This window comes from Pseudorasbora parva, chromosome 6 (assembly GCF_024679245.1).
Source record: "Pseudorasbora parva isolate DD20220531a chromosome 6, ASM2467924v1, whole genome shotgun sequence".
Classification (NCBI taxonomy): Eukaryota; Metazoa; Chordata; class Actinopteri; order Cypriniformes; family Gobionidae; genus Pseudorasbora; species Pseudorasbora parva.
Window position 1 is genome coordinate 7,666,360 of NC_090177.1, and position 24,810 is coordinate 7,691,169.

Consider the following 24,810-nt stretch of genomic DNA (forward strand, 5'->3'; position numbering starts at 1 on the left):
AATTCACTTTTACGTCATAGTATACACTGTCGTTTTTTGAGGTTTTTGTCTATTTTTACTTTTTGTAATAATTGAATAAATTCACTTTTATGTCATAGTATACACTGTCGTTTTTTGAGGTTTTTGTCAATTTTGAATTTTTTTGATTTTTGAATAAATTCACTTTTACGTCATAGTATATACACTGTCGTTTTTTGAGGTTTTTGTCCATTTTTACTTTTTGTGATAATTGAATAAATTCACTTTTATGTCAAAGTATACACTGTCGTTTTTGTCCATTTTTACTTTTTATGATAATTGAATAAATTCACTTTTACGTCATATGCACTGTCGTTTTTTGAGGTTTTTGTCCATTTTTACTTTTTGTGATAATTGAATGAATTCACTTTTACGTCATAGCATACACTGTCGTTTTTTGAGGTTTTTGTCCATTTTTACTTTTTGTGATAATTGAATAAATTCACTTTTACGTCATAGTATACACTGTCGTTTTTTGAGGTTTTTTGTCCATTTTGAATTTTTTTGATTTTTGAATAAATTCACTTTTACGTCATAGTATACACTGTCGTATTTTGAGGTTTTTTTACATTTTTACTTTTTGTGATAATTGAATAAATTCACTTTTACGTCATCGTTTACACTGTCGTTTTTTGAGGTTTTTGTCCATTTTTACTTTTTGTGATAATTGAATAAATTCACTTTTACGTCATAGTATACACTGTCGTTTTTTGAGGTTTTTTTGTCCATTTTGAATTTTTTTGTTTTTTGAATAAATTCACTTTTACGTCATAGTATACACTGTCGTATTTTGAGGTTTTTGTCGATTTTGAATTTTTTTTGATTTTTGAATAAATTCACTTTTACGTCATAGTATACACTGTCGTTTTTTGAGGTTTTTGTCCATTTTTACTTTTTGTGATAATTGAATAAATTCACTTTTACGTCATAGTATACACTGTCGTTTTTTGAGTTTTTTTGTCCATTTTGAATTTTTTTAGATTTTTGAAAAAAATTCACTTTTACGTCATAGTATACACTGTCGTTTTTTGAGGGTTTTGTCCATTTTTACTTTGTGTGATAATTGAATAAATGCACTTTTACGTCATAGTATACACTGTCGTTTTTTGAGTTTTTTTGTCCATTTTGAATTTTTTTAGATTTTTGAAAAAAATTCACTTTTACGTCATAGTATACACTGTCGTTTTTTGAGTTTTTTGTCCATTTATACTTTTTGTGATAATTGAATAAATTCACTTTTACGTCATAGTATACACTGTCGTTTTTTTGAGGTTTTTGTCCATTTTTACTTTTTGTGATAATTGAATAAATTCCCTTTTACGTCATAGTATACACTGTCGTTTTTTGAGGGTTTTGTCCATTTTTACTTGTTGTGATAATTGAATAAATTCACTTTTACGTCATAGTATACACTGTCGTTTTTTGAGGTTTTTGTCCATTTTTACTATTTGTGATAATTGAATAAATTCACTTTTATGTAATAGTATACACTGTCATATTTTTAGGTTTTTTTATATCAATTTTGATTTTTTGTGATAATTGAATAAATTCATTTTTACGTAATAATATACACTGTTGTATTTTGAGATTTTTGCCCATTTTGATTTTTTTGTGATAATTGAATAAATTCACTTTTACGTAATATTATACGCTGTCATATTTTGAGTTTTTTGTCCATTATGACTTTGTGAGAATTGAATAAATTCACTTTTACGTAATAGTATACACTGTCGTATTTTGAGTTGTCCATTTTTACTTTTTGTGATAATTGAATTAATTCACTTTTACGTAATAGTATACATTGTCATATTTTGAGTTTTTTTTTATTTAAAATTTGTGATAATTGACTAAATTTACTTTTGGGTAATAGAATTGAATAAATATACTTTTAGGTAATAGTATACACTAATGTCATAATTGGATTTTTCATCAATTCAGAATTTTTTTTGATAATTGAATAAATTCACTTTTACGTAATAGTATATGCACCGTTGTTTTTTGTCCATTTTGACTTTATGATAATTTAATAAATTTACTTTAAGGTAATAGTATACACTGTCGTAATTTGATGTTTCATCAATTCAGAATTTTTTTGATAATTGAATGAATTCACTTTTACGTAATAGTATACACTGTCGTAATTAGATTTTTTTGCCCATATGACTTTGTGATAATTTAATACTGATAATTTTGGCTCTAAAATTCCTGTCTCAAAAAATGTGCATATCATGAAAAGCTTCTCTAAACGAGCTATTAACCTAATCATCTGAATCAACTAATTAACTCTAAACACCTGCAAAAGATTCCTAAGGCTTTTAAAATCTCCCAGCCTGGTTCATTACTCAAAACCGCAATCATGGGGAAGACTGCCGACCCAACCCTGCCCAGAAGGCCATCATTGACACCCTCAAGCGAGAGGGTAAGACACAGAAATACATTTCTGAACAAATAGGCTGTTCCCAGAGTGCTGTATCAAGGCACCTCAGTGGGAAGTCTGTGGGAAGGAAAAAGTGTGGCAAAAAACGCTGCACAACGAGAAGAGGTTACCGGACCCTGAGGAAGATTGTGGAGAAGGACCGATTCCAGACCTTGGGGGACCTGCGGAAGCAGTGGACTGAGTCTGGAGTAGAAACATCTAGAGCCACCGTGCACAGGCGTTTGCAGGAAATGGGCTACAGGTGCCGCATTCCCCAGGTCAAGCCACTTTTGAAACAGAAACAGCGGCAGAAGCGCCTGACTTGGGCTACATAGAAGCAGCACTGGACTGTTGCTCAAATTTGGAAATCATTCGTAAAATCAAGGTGCCAGAGTCTGGAGGAAGACTGGGGAGAAGGAAATGCCAAAATGCCTGAAGTCCAGTGTCAAGTACCGAGTCAGTGATGGTCTGGTGTGCCATGTCAGCTGCTGGTGTTGGTCCTCTGTGTTTTATCAAGGGCAGGATCAATACAGCTAGCTATCAGGAGATTTTGCAGCACTTCATGCTTCCATCTGCTGAAAAGCTTTATGGAGATGAAGATTTGGTTTTTGCAGCACGACCTGGCACCTGCTAACAGTGCCAAAACCACTGTTAAATGGTTTAATGACCATGGTATTACTGTGCTCAATTGGCCCTCCAACTCTCCTGACCTGGACCCCATAGAGAATCTGTGGGATATTGCGAAGAGTCGCAAGTTAAGAGACGCAAGACCCAACACTCTGGGCCGGTATCGAATAATCCTGGGCCTCCATAACACCTCAGCAGTGCCACATGCCGATTGCCTCCATGCCACACTGCATTGAAGCAGTAATTTCTGCAAAAGGATTCCCGACCAAGTATTGAGGGCATAACTGAACAATTATTTGAAGGTTGACTTTTTTGGTATTAAAAACACTTTTCTTTTATTGGTCGGATGAAATATGCTAATTTTTTGAGATAGGAATTTTGGGTTTTCATGAGTTGTATGCCAATATCATAAGTATTAAAACAATAAAATACCTGAAATATTTCAGTTGGTGTGCAACTGTTATCATAAATGCGAATTTTTTGAGAAGGACCTGTACACTGTCGTAATTAGATTTTTTTGTCCACTTTGACTTTTTGTAATAATTTAATAAAGTCAATTTTATGTAATAGTATACACTGTTATAATTAGATTTTTTTTCCATTTAGACTTTGTGATAATTGAATAAATTCACTTTTTTCTACATTTTGCCCGAGAAAATTTAATAATTTCCACTTTATGTAATAGTATACACAGTCGAAATTTAGAATTTTTGTCCATTTTGTACGTGTGGTGATTATATAAATTCAATTTATGTAATAGTGTAGTCTGTCGTAATATTGGATTTATTTCCATTTTGACTGTGATAATTGAATAAATTCACTATTATGTAATAGTATACACTGCTGTAATTTAGAATGTAGAATAGAATTTTGGCTTTTTGTCCAGTTTTACTACATGACAATTGAACAATTTCCACTTTATCTAATAGTATACACGTCGTCATTTTGAATTTTTGTTAATTTTGACTTCAAATAATAATTGAATAAATTCACTTATGCAATAGGTGGAGGAGTGGAGGTGTCCGCTGTCGGGATTTTTGCTTTTTGTCCAATTTGACCTTATATGATAATTTAATAATTTCCACTTTTATATAATAGTATACACTGTTGCAATCTTGGATTTTTGTCCATTTTGCCTGTGATAATTGATTAAATTAACTTTTATGTAATAGTATACACTGTCGTCATTTTTACATTTTGTCCATTTTGACTTTGTGATAATTGAATAGTTTCCAATTTTTTGTAATAGTATAAACAGTGGTAATTTTGAAATTGTGTCCATTTTGATTATATGTGATAATTTAATAATATCCACTTTTATGTAATAGTATACAATGTCCATCATTTTGGCTTTTTGTCAATTTTGTCTTCGTGATAACTGAATAATTTCCACTTCATGTAATAGTATACACTGTCATAATTAAGAATGTTTGTCCATTTTGAGTTTGTTAAATATTACATAAAAGTGGAAATTAATTAATTATCACAAAGTCTAACAGACAAAAAGCCAAAATAACAACAGTGTATACTATTACATAAAAGTGGAAATTATTCAATTATCATACTGTCATAATTTAGATTTTTTTTCCAATTGACTGTGATTGAATAATTTCCACTTTTATGTAATAATAAACACTGGTTTCATTTTCAATTTTGGTAAATTTTGACCTTATATGATAATTTAATAATTTCCACTTTTATATAATTGTATACACTGTGGTAATTTATGTTCATTTTGACTTAGTGATAACTGAAAAAAATTCACTTTATGTTACAGTATACATGGTCATAATTTTGGCTTTTAGTCCATTTTGACTGTGATAACTGAATAATTTCCACTTTTATGTAATAGTATAAACGGTCGTAATTTTGGCTTTTTGTCCAATTTGACCTTATGTGATAATTGAAGTGTCCACTTTTCTGTAATAGTCAAAATGTAAAAAAAAAATAAATCTAAAATTACAACAGTTTATACTATAACAAAAAAGTGGAAACTTCAATTATCACATGAAGTCAAAATGGACAAAACCCCAAAATTATGACAGTATATACTTTGATAATTTAATAATTTCCACTTTTATGCAATAGTATACACGGTCGTAATTTTGGCTTTTTGTCCATTTTGACTTAAAGTGGAAATTATTCAATTATCACATGATGTTATAGTATACACGGTTGTAATTTGGGCTTTTCGTCCAATTTGACCTTATGTAATAACTGTATAAATTTATTATAAACTTATTTATATATAAACTTTTTGTCCATTTTGACTTCGTGATAATTGAAGTTTCCCCTTTTTTGTAATAGTATACACGGTTGTAATTTTGGAATTTTTGTACATTTTGACATCTTGTGATAATTAAATAAATTCACTTTAATGCAATAGTATAGTCTGTTGTAATTTTGGATTTTTCCATTTTGACTGTGATAATTGAATAAATTTACTTTTATGCAATAGTATACACTGTCGTAATTTTGGCTTTTTGTCCAATTTGACCTTGTGATAATTTAATAAATTCATCTTTTATGTATTAGTATACATGGTCATAATTTTGCCTTTTTGTCCATTTTGACTTTGTGTGATAATTGAATAAATTCAACTTTTATGTAATAGTATACACTGTCGTAATTTTGAGTTTTGTTCATTTTGATTTTGTGATAATCTAATAAATTAAATTTTATGTAATAGTATATACTGTCGTAATTTTGTCCATTTTGACATTGTGATGATTGAATAAATTCAACTTTTATGTAATAGTTGTAACATGTTTACCTGTTCGGTTTTGTTTACACTTGTTACATGTGAGGAATGTGGAGGAATTCTCTGAGCTCGCTTATCTTTTCAACTGGCCAGACGCACTGCTTAATGCTTTTTTTTCTGATGGGTCTGGACTAGAGGCTGACATTTTTTTCGGGAATCCAACGGGTCACGGGATTCCCGTGGGATTCCTGCAGGATGGGAGTCATCTTTGCTATTAATCACGGGATTTGGACGGTACAGGATAAATGGTTTACGGGAGCAGACGGGAGCGGAAATCAACCAATAGCAAAGACAGAAAAAAAAAGTAAATGCAACATTTTGTAGTTTCCTTTTAATACGTCTACTATGGCTGTCATTTTTGGAAAAAAAATCTAATTTAAACGGATAACAAATATCAAGCAATGTATTCGAATATAAAGCTTTCAGTTTGTCTACCGCATCAGCTGTCGACGCGGTCCTCTCCAGCAGCCGGAATTTGTTTACAGATGCCATAGCAACTCTCAACGGCCACCAGGACTTATCTTACTGTCTATGGGACTTATACGGTTTTATAAAATCTATTTATTTGTTGTTATGTGTAATAGTCATCTCAGAAAAAAATAAATTCTAATGTCAGGCACAGTTGAAGGTAGTTGATTGTTTGCTTACATGGGGAGGTTTAGGGACAGTGTCATTATGCCAACATTATCTTCAAAACTTCTTACGAAATAAAAAGTTTATCCCTCAGAAAAATGTATTTTCCTCTCTTGTCAACATTATAGCTTGGTGCATGTGAGCGCTGTGCGCACTCTTTAGTGGTGAAGGCGCGCGCTCTGTACGTCATATAAGGACGCACACTCAAAAGTTTTTGTCAAGGCTTCCCGCCGGAATTCAAAGAGCAGTGCTCTAAGAACTATAACTAAAACTGTAAATGTAAACTATAAATGTATTGTTTACTCAACAATAAATGAGTAAAATGCAGCTTTATGTGCTGTTTGGATTTATTAAACTATTGTAGACATGGTGTGAATGATGTAATGTTTTTCTTTTATTTGCCGTCTTCCATTTTCTGGAGAAAATCTAGAAACAGGGGCTCAGCAGCTGGTCTAAAACAGGATGGAGAGCAGATTAAATCAAATCCTATGTATTAAACACGAATTGAAGGAAAAAATATATGGGAGCAGTACAGGAGCGGGAGTCAGTTTAAACAGGAGCGGGATGGGAGTGGGAGTCAGTTTACCAGGAGCGGGATGGGAGTGGGAGTCAGTTTAAACAGGAGCGGGATGGGAGTGGGAGTCAGTTTACCAGGAGCGGGATGGGATGGGATTATTTTTTAAACTTTGGTCTGGGAGTGGGATGGGACAAGATTTCTTTCTATGGGAGTGGGACGGGACAGGAGTGAAAATCCACTCCCGTGTCATCCTCTAGTCTGGACGAGGGCACCATTTGTTTCCTGAAACTTGCCTGTTCTTTTTCTCTAGTCGAGACAATCAATCTGATTTTGTTCCTAAATCGTTCTGATTTCGAAATTGTAGAAGTACCTGAGAATGTGCGTCTTCCTCGTCCAGTCCGGTCAGAGAAACACACGGCCAGGCCAGTTCACCCAAAGCCAGGTCATCTGCCTATCCCTCCGTGGGCCTTCCTGTGCGATCCTGCCAGCCTCTAAGCACAGACGGCCAAGGAGGAGCTGCTAAGCCCTCAATGCCTGTCAAGGTGGCCACGACTCCACCAGAGCCACGGTGGCTAACAGACTATGGGGACTCCACTCCGAGTCTCCTGGACTTCAGTCCGGACTTTCCTGCTCCCGCTGACGACGAGCTCTCCGCTCCGGCCCTAAATGCCCCAAAGATTTTTTTTTTTTTTGGTGGGACACAGGTGGGTCAGACTCCTGACCAGACCTGTGTCCCACCCAAAAAAAATCTATTTGGGGCATTTAGGGCCGGAGCGGAGAGCTCGTCGTCGGCCAGAGCGGCTTAGTGGGCGGCGTGCTTCCTGTGCTCCCCCCCCCCATCGGTTGGTCCTTCAATGGCGTGAGGACACGCCTACCTGGAAGTGACAATAGTATACACAGTCGTAATTTTGAATTTGTCCATTTTGAGTTTGTGATAATTGAATAATTTCCACTTTTATGTAATAGTATACAGTCGTAATTTTGGCTTTTTGTCCAATTTGACCTTTTGTGATAATTGAATAATTTCCACTTTTATGCAATAGTATACACTATCATAATTTTGACCTCATGTAATAATTCAATAAATTCCACTTTAATGTAATAGTATTTCCATTTTGACCTTCTTATAATGACATTTACATTTACATTTAATCATTTAGCAGACGCTTTTATCCAAAGCGACTTACAAAAAAGGGGAGAGCAATAGAAGCAACGAAACAAACAAGGCCAACAGCCTGTAAGAAATCTCAATTAATTAGCACAGTACACAATTTTCTTTTTCTTTTTTTTCTTTAATAGCCACCTACAACAAAAACTCACGTACGCAAAATACAGAACACTGGATTTTGATAGCTATGATAACCCATTAGGACTAAGGCTGTTGCCCCAACTGTTGTCGTTAATGCAGATTCAGTGGCCCAATGGGTCGGTTTTGTATGGCATTCTAGCTAAACGCGCAGCAATAGCCATCTACAACAAAAACTCACGTACGCAAAATACAGGACACTGGATTTTGATAGCTATGATAACTATGTAACATGCCCACCTGAAGGCACAAATCCGGATGAGAGACGTAGATATGATCCAGGAGTGTGCGCTTTTTGGTCGTTGCTGTGGTGATCAGTAAGTGCTATTCTGTATTGGTCAAGTGCAATTGGAAAAGTGCAATTGGAAAAGATGTGTCTTAAGATGTTTTTTTAAGAATGGCTACAGACTCGGCAGCACGAATTGAGATCGGCAGGTCATTCCACCAGGTGGGAACGGTCCAGGAAAATGTCAGTGAGAGCGATTTCATGCCTCTTTGGGATGGAACCACGAGGCGTCGCTCACTCGCAGAACGCAAGCTTCTGGAGGGTGTGTAAGTCTGAACAAGTGAGTTTAGGTATATTGGTGCAGAGCCAGTGGTTGTTTTGTAGGCGAGAACTAGTGCCTTGAATTTGATGCGAGCAGCCATTGGCAACCAGTGCAATCTGATGAAGAGAGGCGTAACATGAGCTCTCTTCGGCTCATTAAAGACCACTCTCGCCGCTGCATTCTTATAAATTAATAAATTCAACTTTTATGTAAGAGTATACATTGTCGTAATTTTGGCTTTGTCCATTTTGACTTCATGTGAAAATTTAATAATTTCCAATTTATGTAATAGTGTAGTCCGTCATAAATTTGGATTTTTTTCCATTTTGACTGTGATAACTGAATAAATGTACTTTTATGTAATAGTATACACTGTCGTAATTTAGTTTTTTTGTCCAATTTGACCTTGTGATAATTTAATAAATTCATCTTTTATGTAACAGTATACATGGTCATATTTTTGCTTTTTTGTCCATTTTGACTTTGTATGATAATTGAATAATTTCCAATTTTATGTAATAGTATACACTGTCATAGTTTTGGCTTTTTGTCTAATTTGACCTTATATATGATAATTGAATGAATTAAACTTTTATGTGATAGCATACACTGTTGTAATTTTTGATTTTTGTCCATTTTGACTTTTTGATAATTGAATAAATTCACTTTTATGTTATAGTATACACTGTTGTATTTAGGTTTTTTGACCATTTTGTAAGATTTGAATAAATTCCCTTTTATGTAATAGATAAATTCATAAGTGATCATAAGATAAATGCAAAGCAATTTCCTTTTAATATGATTAGAAACTAAGTGAATTACAATTTTACCTTAGTAATACAACAATTACATTAATTTTGTAATTTAATAACAATTCCATTACACGCATCTACACTGTAAAAATATTACACAGTATCTACTTTGAATACCTTATAGTTTTATATAATAAAAACTAAAATATTCATATAATAATATTACACAATATTTCAGTAGTTTTTATGATGAATTAAATCTTATTAGTGGAATGTGTTTTTTCAATTTAAGTTGATTTTGAATTATATATACATACAGTGAGGAAAATAGGTATTTGAACACCCTGCTATTTGGCAAGTTCTCCCACTTAGAAATCATGGAGGGGTCTGAAATTGTCGTTGTAGGTGCATGTCCAATGTCAGAGACATAATCTGAAAAAAAAAAAAAAAATCCAGAAATCACAATGTATGATTTTTTTTACTACACTGTAAAAAAAAAACATTTTTTAAAGTTACCTGGTTTCCTTAAAATTTTGAGTTAATTGAAATTAAACATTTGAATTAATACAATGAACATTTTTTGAGATTCGATAACCTTTATTAAAATATTATTAAAGATTTTGTAAGCCAACTGGGTAATTGTGTTTTATTTTTGATGACGCAGTGAAACATTACATGTGGTTCAGATAGAATAATATTTTGAGTTTCTATGTATTAAACAAATTCCTTCACTGTATCAACTAAAATTTTTAATTTCAATAAACTCAAAATGAAGGCAACCAGGTTACTTACTTTTTTAAGTAAAACAATTTTTTTTTTTTTTTACAGTGTATTTATTTGTAGCCAAGAAATCTAGACGCACCCTAGCGGCGGCAAATCTAATCTGCCGCGAGTGTCATCTAGCAACTCTCCATACACTTCTGAGCTGTAAAATCCAAACTCTGCTCGGGCCAATCCCATCGTGTATAGAGTTGGTGGGCGGGGCTTAAAATAATGACGGCCGAGTTGCGCTCGCATGATTCTAGAAAACACAGAAACTGGCGAATGGTGGTCTTTCGAATCAGCTTTGACTGCGACTCTGGAAGATTTGGAGTTAAGCTTTTCTCTGAGAAAAGAACAAAGAACGGCACTGAAGTCATTCTTAAGAAGGGAAGATGTGTTCAGACTTTTGCCGACCGGATACAGCTAAAGTTTAATCTCAACGAGCTTCACCGTCGTTGCTCTGGTTGGTTGTAGCTCTATCCTATTGCACACCAGCACGTCATGCTCAAAAAAGCCGTCTCCGGCGCAATAACTCCGATCTTTCAAGTATTCATACTCTTGTTATTATTGTGCTTCCGGTAGTGCTGCTCAGCTGGCGACCCGGGCTCAGGTGCTGCTGCGTTACACTACACTGATTGTGTGTTTGTTTGTTTTAAGTTTGTAACGTTTTTAAAGTGTTTCTTTTAAGTTACTTTTTAAACAAAGTACCGTTTGTGGGCATCATGATGGCCTAGATTACGAAAATTGCTCCTCTTTTTCTCTTGGGGCTGATTATAATGGGACTTAGTGAAAGATGTTGCGCCACGCTAGAGTGCGTGAAGGATGGAAGTTTCCTGCCGCTTATCTACACAAGAGACGCACTGTTGTCTCTTCGCTCAAAGGGGATTACCTCAGCGGTAGACTTCACTGTGGCAGTGGAAGAGCAGTTATTTTGACGTAAGCGTTTACGAAAGAGAGGTAGAAGAGGAGGAATTCGGCAACGCGTTAGAAGGAGAGGCAGTAGGCCTCCACTTCCCTCGGTTGTTATGGGGAATGTGCGTTCATTGAGAAGGAAAATAGAGGAACTTCGCATTAACGTAAAGGTGTGCTATGAGTATCGTGAAGCTGGCATGGTGGTGCTAACGGAGACATGGCTAAATAAAGACGTCCCAGACTCCTTATTTGAACTGGATGGTTTTTCCCTCGCTCGCTCGGATAGGACGGAGATGGCTGGGAAGCGCAGAGGAGGAGGTATTGCTGTTTATATCAGGAATGACTGGTGTACTCAATATACGGTGAGGGAGAGGGTTTGCAACCCCGATTTGGAGCTACTCTGTCTGTCATTAAGACCTGTGTACTTACCCAGAGAATTTGGGAACATTATTTTATGTGTGGCATATATCCCTCCTGATGAAAATGCTGAAAAAGCATTATTGCTGACTGTGTTCAAAACCAGTTGCAAAGAACACCATGCGCTCCTGTTTTTATTATGGGTGATTTTAATCAGTATAAGTTAGAATTAATGCTTCCTGGCTATGATCAATATGTTAAATGTGAAACTCGGGATAAGAAATTTTTGGATAAATGTTATGGTAATGTCAAAAATGCTTATGTTGCAAAATCAAAGCTTCCGCTATCTACTTCTGATCATAACATGATCCATCTGTGTGGTCAGGGAATAGCATAGAGACTCTTAAGGGATGTTTCCTGTGTACAGACTGGGACACTTTACAGAATGGGGATATTGATGAGGACACTGACAGACTGACTGAGTATTTTAAGTTTTGTGCCGATAACGTTTTGGAAAAGAAGTGTGTAACTGTTTTTCCAAATAACAAGCCATACATTACTAAAGAAATTAAAGAATGCATTAATCGAAAGAAACAAGCTTTTAAGGAGAAAGACTGGGTCGGTCTGCGAGTGGTACTGAAAGAACTCACTGGCATGCTTAGAGTCACTAGAAAAAGACAAGGACACTTTGTAGCAGAGTTTTAATTCTGTACCATCAAAAAAAATATGGGACACAATTAAAGCAATGACAAATATGAATACTGGACGTAAGCACCTCATTACTAATAATGATTTAGAAAAGGCAAATGAGTTAAATTAGTTTTATCTGAGGTTTGATGTACAGGATAACACTCAAGAATGTGAGAATTTTTTAGGTACTGTTGTAAGTGAAGATACTTCTTTCAGAGTAATAATCGACCCTCTAAAGGTTTGCTCACTTTTTAGTCTAACGGCCCTTTCACACTGCGATTCCGGCAAATACACGGATAATGCGACCCGGCATTTGTTCCCGGGCCGCTAGATTTGGTCCATTCTCACAGCCAGCGAAATACCGTAATATGTGCACTTTCACACACACCGCTTATCGGTCCCGGGTCGAGTTGACACGTGACATCCGGATGTGACGTATAATGGCGAGTGATCTCAGCTTCAGCGCGGATAGTAAGGAGCTCCTTGGTCTCGACTTGTGTCCAGTTTGCGCACATTTCTGCTTGTTTAATTTTAGTTTCTTTTGTATACGAACACTCTCTGCGTTTAAAACACAGACGAGCTCTTCTGGCACTGCAGGGTCGTATTATTGAAAAAACAAGCTCTAGGAGTCGCACGATAACTACGTACACGTTGCGGCATTAGTTTCGGCTTTTGTTCACACAGCGCTCATCCTGGGTCGAATACCGCAATATTACTAGGTCCCCGACCCGGGTCGAATTCGGTAATCAATCCCGGGACGCGGTTGCTTTCACACAGAAGGCGACCCGGCAATGTTCCGGGAATATTGCGGGTCCGATGTGCAGTGTGAAAGGGGCTTAATTGATACAAGAAAGTCAACAGGACCAGATGGCATTTCAGTCATACTTTTAAAATCATGTGCAGAGGAGCTTAGCCAGGCATGGTGTCCTATTTTCCAACGATCTGTGGATTGTCATAAGGTCCCTGATATTTGGAAAAAATCAGTTGTTATTCCGATACCAAAAAAGTTGAATCCAATGGAAAATAATGATTATAGGCCCATAGCCTTGACATCATGTGTCATGAAGTGCTTTGAAAGATATATGGTGTCCTTGTTAAAGATAGAGGTTAAACCAGTTTTAGACCCATTTCAGTTTGCCTACAAACAAGGTCGTGGTACAGAGGATGCTATTAACACTATTACTAATGCTATAGCGAAACATCTGGAGAATCCCAAAGCATATGCACTGTTATTATTTGTTGATTTTAGCTCCGCTTTTAACACAATTATGCCCAATGGTCTAATCAAAAAAATTAACCAGAGGGGTGTGAACCCCTTTTTAATTAAATGGTATTATTCGTTCTTAACCAATCGAACACAGCAGGTTAAGGTCAATAATACTGTATCAAATGCTAGAAGAATGAGTATAGGTGTGCCACAGGGCTGCGTTAGTTCCCCGATTCTCTTCACACTTTATACAAACGAATGTACAAGTTCTGATCCTAATAATCTCATGATTAAATCCTCCGATGATACAGCTTTGCTTAGCCTCTTGTATAATAATACTGATCTTTCTGTGCATCATTCAGAGGTAAAAAAAATTGTGAAGTGGTGTGACATGAATCATCTGGTCATAAATGTTAAAAAAACAGAGGAAATGATTTTTGACCCGAGGTCAGTAGGGAACCACTCGCCTAATATCTATCCATAATATACCAATTGAACAGGTTTGTTCTTGTAAATATCTGGGTGTTTGTATGGATAACTTGCTTAACTGGGGTGTTCGTGTGGATAGTGTATGCTGTCGTGTGCAACAGAGGTTACATTTTTTACGTAGATTAAGATTGTTTGGGGTAGAACAGAAAATAATGTACATCTTTTACCAGGCTGTAATTGAAAGTGTAATACACTATAGATATACTGTGTGGTTTGGCAATATTACAGTTCAGTCCAAAGCTAAACTTGCTCGTCTGATAAAAATGGCAATGAGATTTATGGGAAAAAGGCAATACCAATCATTGGAGTATTCATATGAGCAGTCGGTCATCAGTGTAGCTACCAAGATTGTATCTGATTCTTCGCATATTTTAAGTGCAGAATATGAGTTGTTGCCTTCTGGCAAAAGATACAGGATGCCTATGTGCAAATATAATCGTTTTAAGAAATTGTTTGTACCAACGTCAATTAGACTTTTAAATAAGTAGCATGTATGTTTTTGTATGTATGTATTTTTTTTTTTTTATGTGTGTGTTTTGTATTATGTTTTTGATCATTGTATTAGTGTATGTGGGCACCTGAGTCCAAGACAAATTTCCCCATTGGGGACAATAAAGTTAATTGAATTGAATTTAATTGTGTAATCGACGCACCATCCTAAATAAACCTGTCTCTTGCGTGATACCCTGAAATTTTGAATATTCTGATCTAATGTGATTTCTGACCTGTAAGGTTGCCAGAATAATAATCATACACGGTGTGTTAATAGGCCAGAGGAGACCGAGTCTGGTTCCTCCCAAGGTTTATTTTCTCCATCCTGCCCTGATGGAGTTTTGATTCCTTGCCACTGTTGCCTTTGGTTTGACTTGCTCAGTTGGGGACACAAAAATTATGATCAAAGTTATTCAACTAAATATACAAATACAAATTATGAATTAGGTTTTATTTAATTCTATAAACTATAATACTGATCTGCCAACATTGTCGCTATATGATAAATTAAAATAAGCTGATAACATCACTGTTTTCTCCAGAACGACTGTACAGCCAAATCTAATTTTGTTGCAATATTGTCCTGTTTGACACTGTGAAGCTGCTTTGACACAATCATGGGCGTAGATTACGCGGGGGACGCGGGGGACGTGTCCCCCTCACTTTTAATAAAATGTATTTTCGTCCCCCGCACTTTTACTGGGTCTCACCGATCCTAGTCGACCCGCTCCGAGCGGGATCCGAACCGGCGTTACCTGCGCGGGGGCGGGCAAGTTAACAGGGACACTAAAAACAGCTTTCTTTAATCTGGGTTGATTGCGCGCTTCTTGAGGTCACGGGCAATGTTAGAAACATAGAAACCAATGTGAATACATCAAGATTTAAATTCAGAGACAAAAAATAATCTATGCATGACCTGTCATTTTATTCGCATCTAAATATGAGGAGGGCGCTCTCACAGAATGTCAAACGTGGATTCGTAGAGGTAATATCCAGTCACGCTGGAGCTGCAGCTGAAGGAAAACAATCGTTATGAGTGATGAAACGTGACGACGACAATCAGACGATTGCGACAATATATGCTTCATGTGTGTTTTTCAAGTCATCTCAATGTAGGCTATTTATTGACAATAAAGTATAGGCCATCATATGAATAATTCAGTTTTTAATGTTAAGTATATTCTGCTCACCAAGGCTGCATTTATGTAATCAAAAATAGTTCAAACAGTAATATTTTGAAATATTATTACAAATTAAAACAGCTTTTTTCCTATGTGAATATATAGTAATTTATTCCTGTGATCAAAGCTGAATTTATCATCATTACTCCAGTCTTCAGTGTCACATGATCCTTCACTAATCATTCTCATATGATGATTTTATAATCAAGAAACATTTATGATTATTATCTGTGTTGAAAACAGTTGTGCTGCTTAAAAATGTTGTGGAAACCATGATAGCCATGTAATACATGTTATTTTTCAGGATTCTTTAATGAATAGAAAGTTCAATGTATAGCATTTATTTGCATTCATTAAATAAATTATTATCTTTTGTAATATTAAAAATATCACTTGTGATCAATTTAATGCATGTCTGATCAACAAAAGTATTAATTTCTCTCTTTTTTTAATTTTACCACAAATGTTTAGATGGTTTCCACAAAAATTAAGCAGCACTAGCAGCACAACTGATAATAATCATAAATGTGTGTTGATCATCAGATCCTCATATGAGAATGATTAGTGAAGGATCATGTGACACTGAAGACTGGAGTAATGATGATAAATTCAGCTTTGATCACAGGAATAAATCACACTTTACTATATCTTCACATAGAGAACAGCATGGTTTACATTAGAATATATATTTTTTTACATTGCATTAAATCTATGGAGTCTTAATGCACAAGTGTTTGTAGTATATAAACCAATCATAAAATTGGCACAAAAAATAGGAGAATAATATTATAAATATTAATTAGTGGTTATTGTTCAACAGTGTATTTGATATCTTGCCAAATTAAAAGCAAGAGATGCGATAAATTATATTGGTCCAAAAAAATACAAATAATTTCTGTCCCCCTCACTTCTGAAAAGATGGCTACGCCCCTGGACACAATCGTGATTGTAAAAGCGCTATATAAATAAAGATGATTGATATTTGACTCTCAGTTAAGTTATTTAATTAATGGTCTGTTTGAAGCAGGCACGAGTAGAAACTTGTTATTGCCCTAACATCAGCAAAGTTATTGCTCATTGAACAGAGCAACACTCTTCATGATAATAATCATAATACTTGCAGTTCTTCACATCACAACCTAACCATAAGCTCTACTCTGCTGCACAATGGCAACGGTCAAAACTTCAACATAACAGAAATTATTTCAAATGTTAAACATAAATGAACATTATACATTAACAGATGTTTCCCTTCATTCAAAAACACAACACTTCATTTCAATATTAATCTCCATTTCCAGCAATATGCAAAGCATGCTGGAAACTAACAATGGTGTCTCTAAATAAAATAATCGGATCTGGTAGCCGAATACCATTTGATAAAGTCAACTTTTTAAAATAACTTTTTGCCTGTGTTGCTTAATCCGATCGCGTAGTTTACATGCTGCTGATTCTCGCCATAGTTTATTGCCAAAATGCGCGCGCATAAGTTACTACAAATTATGCTACAAACAGTAAAAGTTCATGGTATCGCAGGTGCTTCTTACCCTCGTTTCCTCCGTCCTATGACCCGGAAACCGATGGAGCTCAGCCATCTTGTAGGAGATCTCAATTCTCTAATTGCACCGCGAGGAGGATCGAGGAGTGAGGAGACTTCCTGAGGAGTCGTTAGCGAAGATGTAAGCTGTGTCTCATTTCAGAAGGCTGCGTCCTCCGGAGGTCGCATTTGAAGGCTGCATACGTCATAAGGCCGTCTCTTTTCAAAAAAGTGAGTACATTCCAAATGCGACTTTCGAATGCGTTTAAAAAAATATTATATGAAAAAACGTCACCACCGTCAGATATATATGCAAGCTGTGTTTAAGTAGCCTAGTTCAAGCTTGTTTTTGTTTTTTAAGATATTACCTCAAACAGAAGGTTGTGGTAAACAGGATTACAACTGTTTAGTACTTTTTTAAACGTTTAGGACAGTACATTGCTGTCAAGACAAAAGAAACATTTCATAGTCATTTTCAAGTTATAAATAATTTTCATTCATACAACTGGCGTGAGAGCGCAACGAGTGTGAACGTGTTGGCATAGCAACGTGATACTTCCTGCCTGTGTGTCCTACGAAGGACGTCTCGTTTAATTCTGATTGAGGAGACTCCGGCTGTGTCCCAATTTGGGGGCTGCATCCTCCTAAGGCCGCATTTGAAGGCCGATTGCGTCACCGCAGAGCGACGAGGCTGTCCCAATTCGAAGGAGCCTTCTAATGCGGCCTGCCGTCAGTGTTGCCAAGTTCGCGTTTTTCACGCCGAATTGGGATACTTTTATGTTGTTGTTGCGGGTAAAAAAATATTTCCACCGGTTGATTTTCAACCCTGTAAGTACGATTTCGGCGCTCCACCATCCCCAAACGCACAAATTCAGGGGAGAATTTGGCCGCTCAATGGAGAAAATTGTATTGGGAGTTTTGGGTTAGTTTTGTTGCAGAGACCTGGCAACCCTATCTCCCCGGAACGCGAAGGATAGAACCAGAACGGATTCTCCGCAGCCTAGCCCATCCCACGGCAGAGGAATACAAATATAACTGTAAGTATTGTGTTTTAATTTACTCAAATAACCAACGAAACGTGTTAAAAACCTGGGGTCTTTATTTCTTAACGTGAACTTGACGCCTGCGTTACCACTGCGGCTTTATCCTTAGGTGAACTGATGTAATATTTTGTTTTGTTTTATGGAGCAGTTAGCAGACAGCTTTATTAAAATAAGGGCAGCAAATTAGTATTTATTTACCCGGCCGAAAAACCCGGCCAGTGTGGATTGACACTGATCACTCTGTCTGGATTTATTCTGCGATAACAACAGGCTGGATGTACATTATCCCTTACTTAGGCTATACCCCTCCTTATCCAGTTGATAACAATAGTTTATCATAAAAGCTGTGTCTACAAATGTTTTAACCAAATTTGAGTATCTAGAAATATGATTTCTGGAGTATTTTGTATACATGTATAATACATACAAAATGTATAGCTGCATCATATATTTAAAATTCCACCCCTGCCTTGCAGGTATACAAAAAAAATTGGGGCAACTAAAAAAAATACATGTATGCAAGTTAATAGACACATCTTTTCTGACATGTATTGCTGTTGTGTTTGTTGTTTTTAACAGGAATGTTTATTTTCTCTGCATTAGAATTGCAAGTGTCCTGGGACAGGTGAGGGAGTGAAAAACTTGGCCATGGTTTGTCCTCATGGATGAGGTGTTTGGACAGGCATTCTAACCCCCCTGTCCTCATGGCCTTCACCCCTGAGGACCATGGGCGTCGCTAGGCCCATTTCAGAGCGACTTCAGCTTTTATTTGTAAATAAAAAGTTATTTCTCTGCATTGTTTATTTTTGTAATGCAAATTATTTTTTTTAATGAAACCAATAAATTGTTTACATATTTGTCATGCAAGTTTTGTAAATGAAATAAATTATTCTGTTGGCTACATTTATTTTTGTCATGTCAATTAATTTGTAAATGAAACAATAAATTGTTTTAAAAAAATTATTTACAGTACTTGTTTACAAGTATTTACAAGATAAGTTACGTTTAAGATGGGAAAAACTAAATAAAATGTTAAATGAACTGTACATAAAAAATAATGGAAGAAAGGGTTTTATGTAGACTTTTATTGAGCAGGGTGGAGACCCTGGATGGGCTGCACAATAGAGACCGTGGTATAGCCTCTGTCAGCGGGACATCATCTGGGATCAGCGCATATTTCCACCTGTCCAACAGGTTTGCAGTGCTGACTCAGTCGACTGCTGCCATGTCGATTAGATGTTTTCAGAAAGAGTGATGAATAAATTAAATGAACTTACATCCTCAAAATCAAACCATAACATATTTTAACATGCATAACTGTTCTATGAGCTGAACTCTGCAGGACAGCGGCCCTCCAGGACCAATGGTTCCTATCCCGGATCTTGAGACATATTTTAGTGTATTTTATTTTTGGATTCTATAATGTTCATATTTTTTAAACAATATCAAAATCTAATATCCATGTATAAAAAGTCAGTTTTTTTATTGAACTACAATATTTGCCTCAGAGATGAAGATTAAACTCAAATACAGAGTAAATATATTTTGTTGCAGCATTTGTAATGTTTAGCAACTGTGACAGCTGCCGTTGAAGAGTAGCAGTAACTGAACTGCCTAACAACAAAACAACTAAAGATGTTCACTTCCGTCCATTTATGTACATAATAAAGAGTATAAACTACATAAACTGGCATGTTGGTTACATATTAGTTGACATTTGAATATTTATTGCTTTTTTTATTTATTTATCATTAGATAAGGCTACTGGAGTAAATTGAATCCCAATGCTTACGTTGCATTTATCTGTAATCTGGCTTTCTTTTTAAAAAAAATCTGACGTCGCGGCGCGCAAAGAATTATGGGGTTGGCAAGGCTGCGAAGCATCCATCCGAGTATCCTTCGTTTCACGGGAAAAGAAGGTCGCATTTGCAGGCGTTATTTTGAAGGAGCCTTCGAAGGACGTTTGAATTGGGACGGCCTTCGTCGCGCCGTCGTGACGCAATCCGCTATACCTTCCACTGTAAACAAGTCTCGGTGCGTCCTTTGAAGGCCGCGTCGGCCGCGCACTTCGAAGGACACAGCCTTCAGAGGACGCAGCCCTTGAATTGGGACACAGCTAGCGTGTAGTGCATCCTACACAGGATGTGTCCTCCGGAGGACGCAGCCGTCGAAATTTAACGAAATGAGACACAGAGCTACAGTTGTCCTACTTCTTCTTGTATTGTTTAAAGGCGGTTGACAATCCAATTTATGGTGTATTACCACCAACAACTGGACTGGAGTGTGAAGCATCAACAGGGATTTAAATGAGAAAATAAATAAAAAATAACAGAAACAAATAATAATAAATTATGTCATATATCTGCTATCCAATCCTGTTTTTTTTTTTTTTTTTTTTTTTTTTTTTAGAGAGAGAGAGAACTAAGTATTTCTCTCTGTATCCTTGATTCTCCTTATGCACAACTTAAAAGATTTGATATTGGGCCTACTGAAATTGACTAATCCTATATCTTTCAATTTATTAATAAACTCTTCTCTTTCCCTGATAAATACTACACAATGTGAAAGCACATGTTCAATAGTCTCTAGCCTACATGATGTACACAATCCAGTTTGGTGTTTCCCTATTATAAATAATTAATGATTTAATCCAGAATGTCCTATCGGAGTCGTGAAATAATGATATCTTTCCTACTATTAAAACACTCTCTCCCTTTGCCAACTCGTTTTTGAATATTGTAAAGATATCTTCCCTTTATTTCCCTGTCCCACACTTCTTGTTATTCATGTAATCTTTAATTCTTCCTTTTATTTCAACTTTACCTGTGGAATTTGTACTTCCAATATTCTTATGCTGTAATGCCTGTTTTGCAAGTTTGTCATCCATTTAATTCCCATGTACTCCCACATGTGCATGTACCTATATGAACTTTAGGACTAAACCCATTTCCTGTAGGCTATTCTTAGTATATGTATTATTATCTCATATATTAATTATGGTCTAGTTGTTTACACAGGTGTATCCTTTGTGGAAGTTTTATCAACTAAACGTGAAGCAAGCATTAATTCTCCTCCCCCTTCACATTGTGCCACAGTTTATTCATTATTATTATGTTTCCATGTACAAGACACAAATATTTGTCAGATAACAACTGACAGTTGCAGAATTATATCAAAGAAAAAGAAAATCAAAGAAACAAATAGAGAAAGAAATAGAATCTAATACTATACAATGAATAAAATCAGTCAATAACTGGAATTAGTTGTTAATAATAACTGGTAATATTAAATAAAATATGGACAAATGTGATATTTTGTGGAGGTTGAAGCTTACAATATAAATAGTTATTTATAATGTTTAAGAATCTCGACTAAATCCAGCGGTGCAGTCATCAACTGACGACGCTTTGAAGTGAAATTATAGGGAGCGAGGATAAAATTTCACTTGATTCAATTCCTCCATCCTCACGTCCTGAAGGGGTGGAACTAAGGCGCGAGGAAAGGAAGGTAGGAAAGGAAACGAGGATTCACAAATAAGAATTGGAAAGCATCCGAAGCACCCCTCATCTCGTGCTGCTCACTAACCCACGTGTACACCATGTACACACAACCCTATGCCTGTGTCTCAATCAGCTCCTTATTTCAGTAGTCAGGGCACTGATTAGGACATAAGTCAATGGGCTGACTCCCTGATCAGTGCCCTGACTACTGAACTAGGGAGCTGATTCAGACGCACCCTGTGTCTATGCACACAACAACAAACTCTTCTTCATCAGTTCGTCTACGGACGGTAATCCCCACCACTGTATAACCACGGTGGCCCTCTAGCAGAGTCGGTGTGATATGCATATATGCATATGCAAATGATTATGCAAATGCTTACCTCTTCTTGCACTTTTTTATTTTTTATTACTTGAACAACAATAACAGAACAACAACAACAAGACAAATAAATAAAATAAAAATAACGAGAGAAAAAAAAAGAACAAAACAAACAATGCCAGGTTTAAGGATACTTAAATATACAATACAAGAAAGTGAATAGTACCATAAGACCAAACAAGCAGCAAAAGACTTTGACATTTCACAAAATCTTAAATGAATTCAATAAATGAATGGTACAGCCTTTTAGTTTGTACTGTCCTTAAGAGAAACCATATAATTTTCTAATTCTTTCAATATCACAGAAAAAAGAGGTTTCTGATTACTAAATTTACAACGATGAATATGAAACTTAACGAGAAAAAAAAAAAAAAAATCACAAGATTAATAATATAAGCTTCATTTTCAAAATTCTTTTCATATTGGAAAAAAAACAAATATTACATGTTCGTATAACAAGGAAAAATTGAAAGCCAATTTGTCATTAATAAATTTAGAGACTTCCCACCATAATCTCTGTGTAAATTCACAGTGCCAAAAAATATGAGGTACAGTTTCTGGGTGCAAAGAACAAAATGAACAATTTACATCAATGTCTTTAATAAATTTGCATAGAAAATGTTTAGCGGGGTAAAATATGTGCAATATCGTAAATGAAATTTCCTTGACCTTATTTGTAATAATACATTTATTAGGTAACAGCCAAACTTTACTCCAATTAATAGTACCAATAAACCTTGACCAATAGGAAATTACATGTGGTTTACTCACTACTTCTTTTTGGAAAAGGGAACGTATAGCTTTATTATTTTTGCTTGCAGAAAAACAAACTTTACCACAGGTCATATCAGCTGGATGCAATAAAGATGCACATTTAGAGTATGAAATACCTCTACATAAAGAAACAACACCTGTGGAAATAGCACCAATTACAGAGGCAAATTCTTTAGGAGAGACAGGAAAGTTGAAGTATGAAAGGAATTCATCATAAGTCATTAAATACCCTTGATAATTCAACAACTGTCCAACCAAAAGGATACCCTTGTCAACCCATGTTTTATATATACTCTTATGTTTATATAAAATATTACAATTATTCCAGATGTAAAAATTATGTGGTGAGAAGTTATGCTTGTAAATTAACTTCCAAGCTAAAAGTGCTTGTCTATGAAAAGCTGACAGTTTTTCAATTTTGTAATTACACAGAAGCAAGAATGAAAGGGCACCAAGTTGGTCAAAAACAGATTTAGAAATAATATTCCACATAGAATTAGTTCAGTTGTTCAGATAATATTTCAACCAGTTAATTTTGAAGGTGTTATTTAAAATCGAAAAGTCTAAATAATCAAGGCCACCATTTTTATATGAATGAACAATTACAGATTTTCTAATATAATGTATACGATTTTTCCACAAAAAGTTCAGCATTAGATCAATTATCTTATTTATTTTATTATCTGAATGTATTGATGTAGCTACATAAGTAAGCCTACAATTACCTTCCGCTTTTGCCAGCAAAACACGACCTTTGAGAGACAAGTCCCTCTGTAACCAAATATTAAATCTGTTCTTTAATTTACTAATCACAGGATTAAAATTTAGTGAGATTCTCTCTGGTTCATTTTTAGGTACAACCATGCCCAAATAAGTCGGGGCATCCTTTACAGGAATATTACAAATTGAGCTAGCATGGCAACTTTTTAAGGCAAACAGTTCACATTTTCTTAAATTAAAGCAGAGACCTGAGACACTGGAAAACATTTCAATGAACTTGACAGCTGTCTGAATTTGATCTACATTTTTTAAGAAAAGAGCTGTATCACCAGCCAACTGACTTATCAGGACATTTCTCTCTTCAATCTGAATCCCTTCTAAATTGCTTGATTTAATGAAGTGACAAAACGCCTGAGCAACAATGAGAACGAGGTAAACAGAGACTGGGCAACCCTGCCTAACTCCTCTTTCCAAATAAAATCTTTGAGTAGTACCATTATTTAATTTCACAGAACTATTCCCACTTGCATAAAGAGTTTATGGCATTACAGAGAAAAGCCCCAAACCCAAATTGTTCTAAACAGTAAAAAATAAAAGGATGCTCAACAGAATCAAAAGCTTTGAAAAAATCTAAAAGTATAAAGCTATCATCTTTAATAAGTTCAGAATAATCTATAAGATCAAATATAAGTCTGATATCATTAAATATGTGTCTGTCTCATAAACCCAGATTGATTTTCATCAATAATTGAATCTAATACTAATTTGAACCTTTGGGCAAAAACATGAGAAAATATTATATAATCATTATTCAAGAGGCTAATGGGTCTCCAATTATCAATAAAAAACAAATCTTTCTTGGGCTTAGGAATCAAACATATTATACCTTGTGTCATAGTTGTAGGAAGTTGTGAGTACTTTAAGCTTTCAGAATAAACTTAAAAAAGAAATGGGGCAAGAATCTCAGAAAACTGCTTATAGAACTGTAGAAATCCCATCGTTACCAGGCGATTTATTACATTTTAAACTTTCAATAGCTTGTTTTATTTCCGTAATAGTTATTGGAGAATCACAGAGCTTTTGGTCCTCTTCGGTAATCATTTTTACATTCATAAAATATTTACAAAAAGATGCCATATGATGATCACTGAATTTAGAAGTGTATAAATTGGAATAATAATTATAG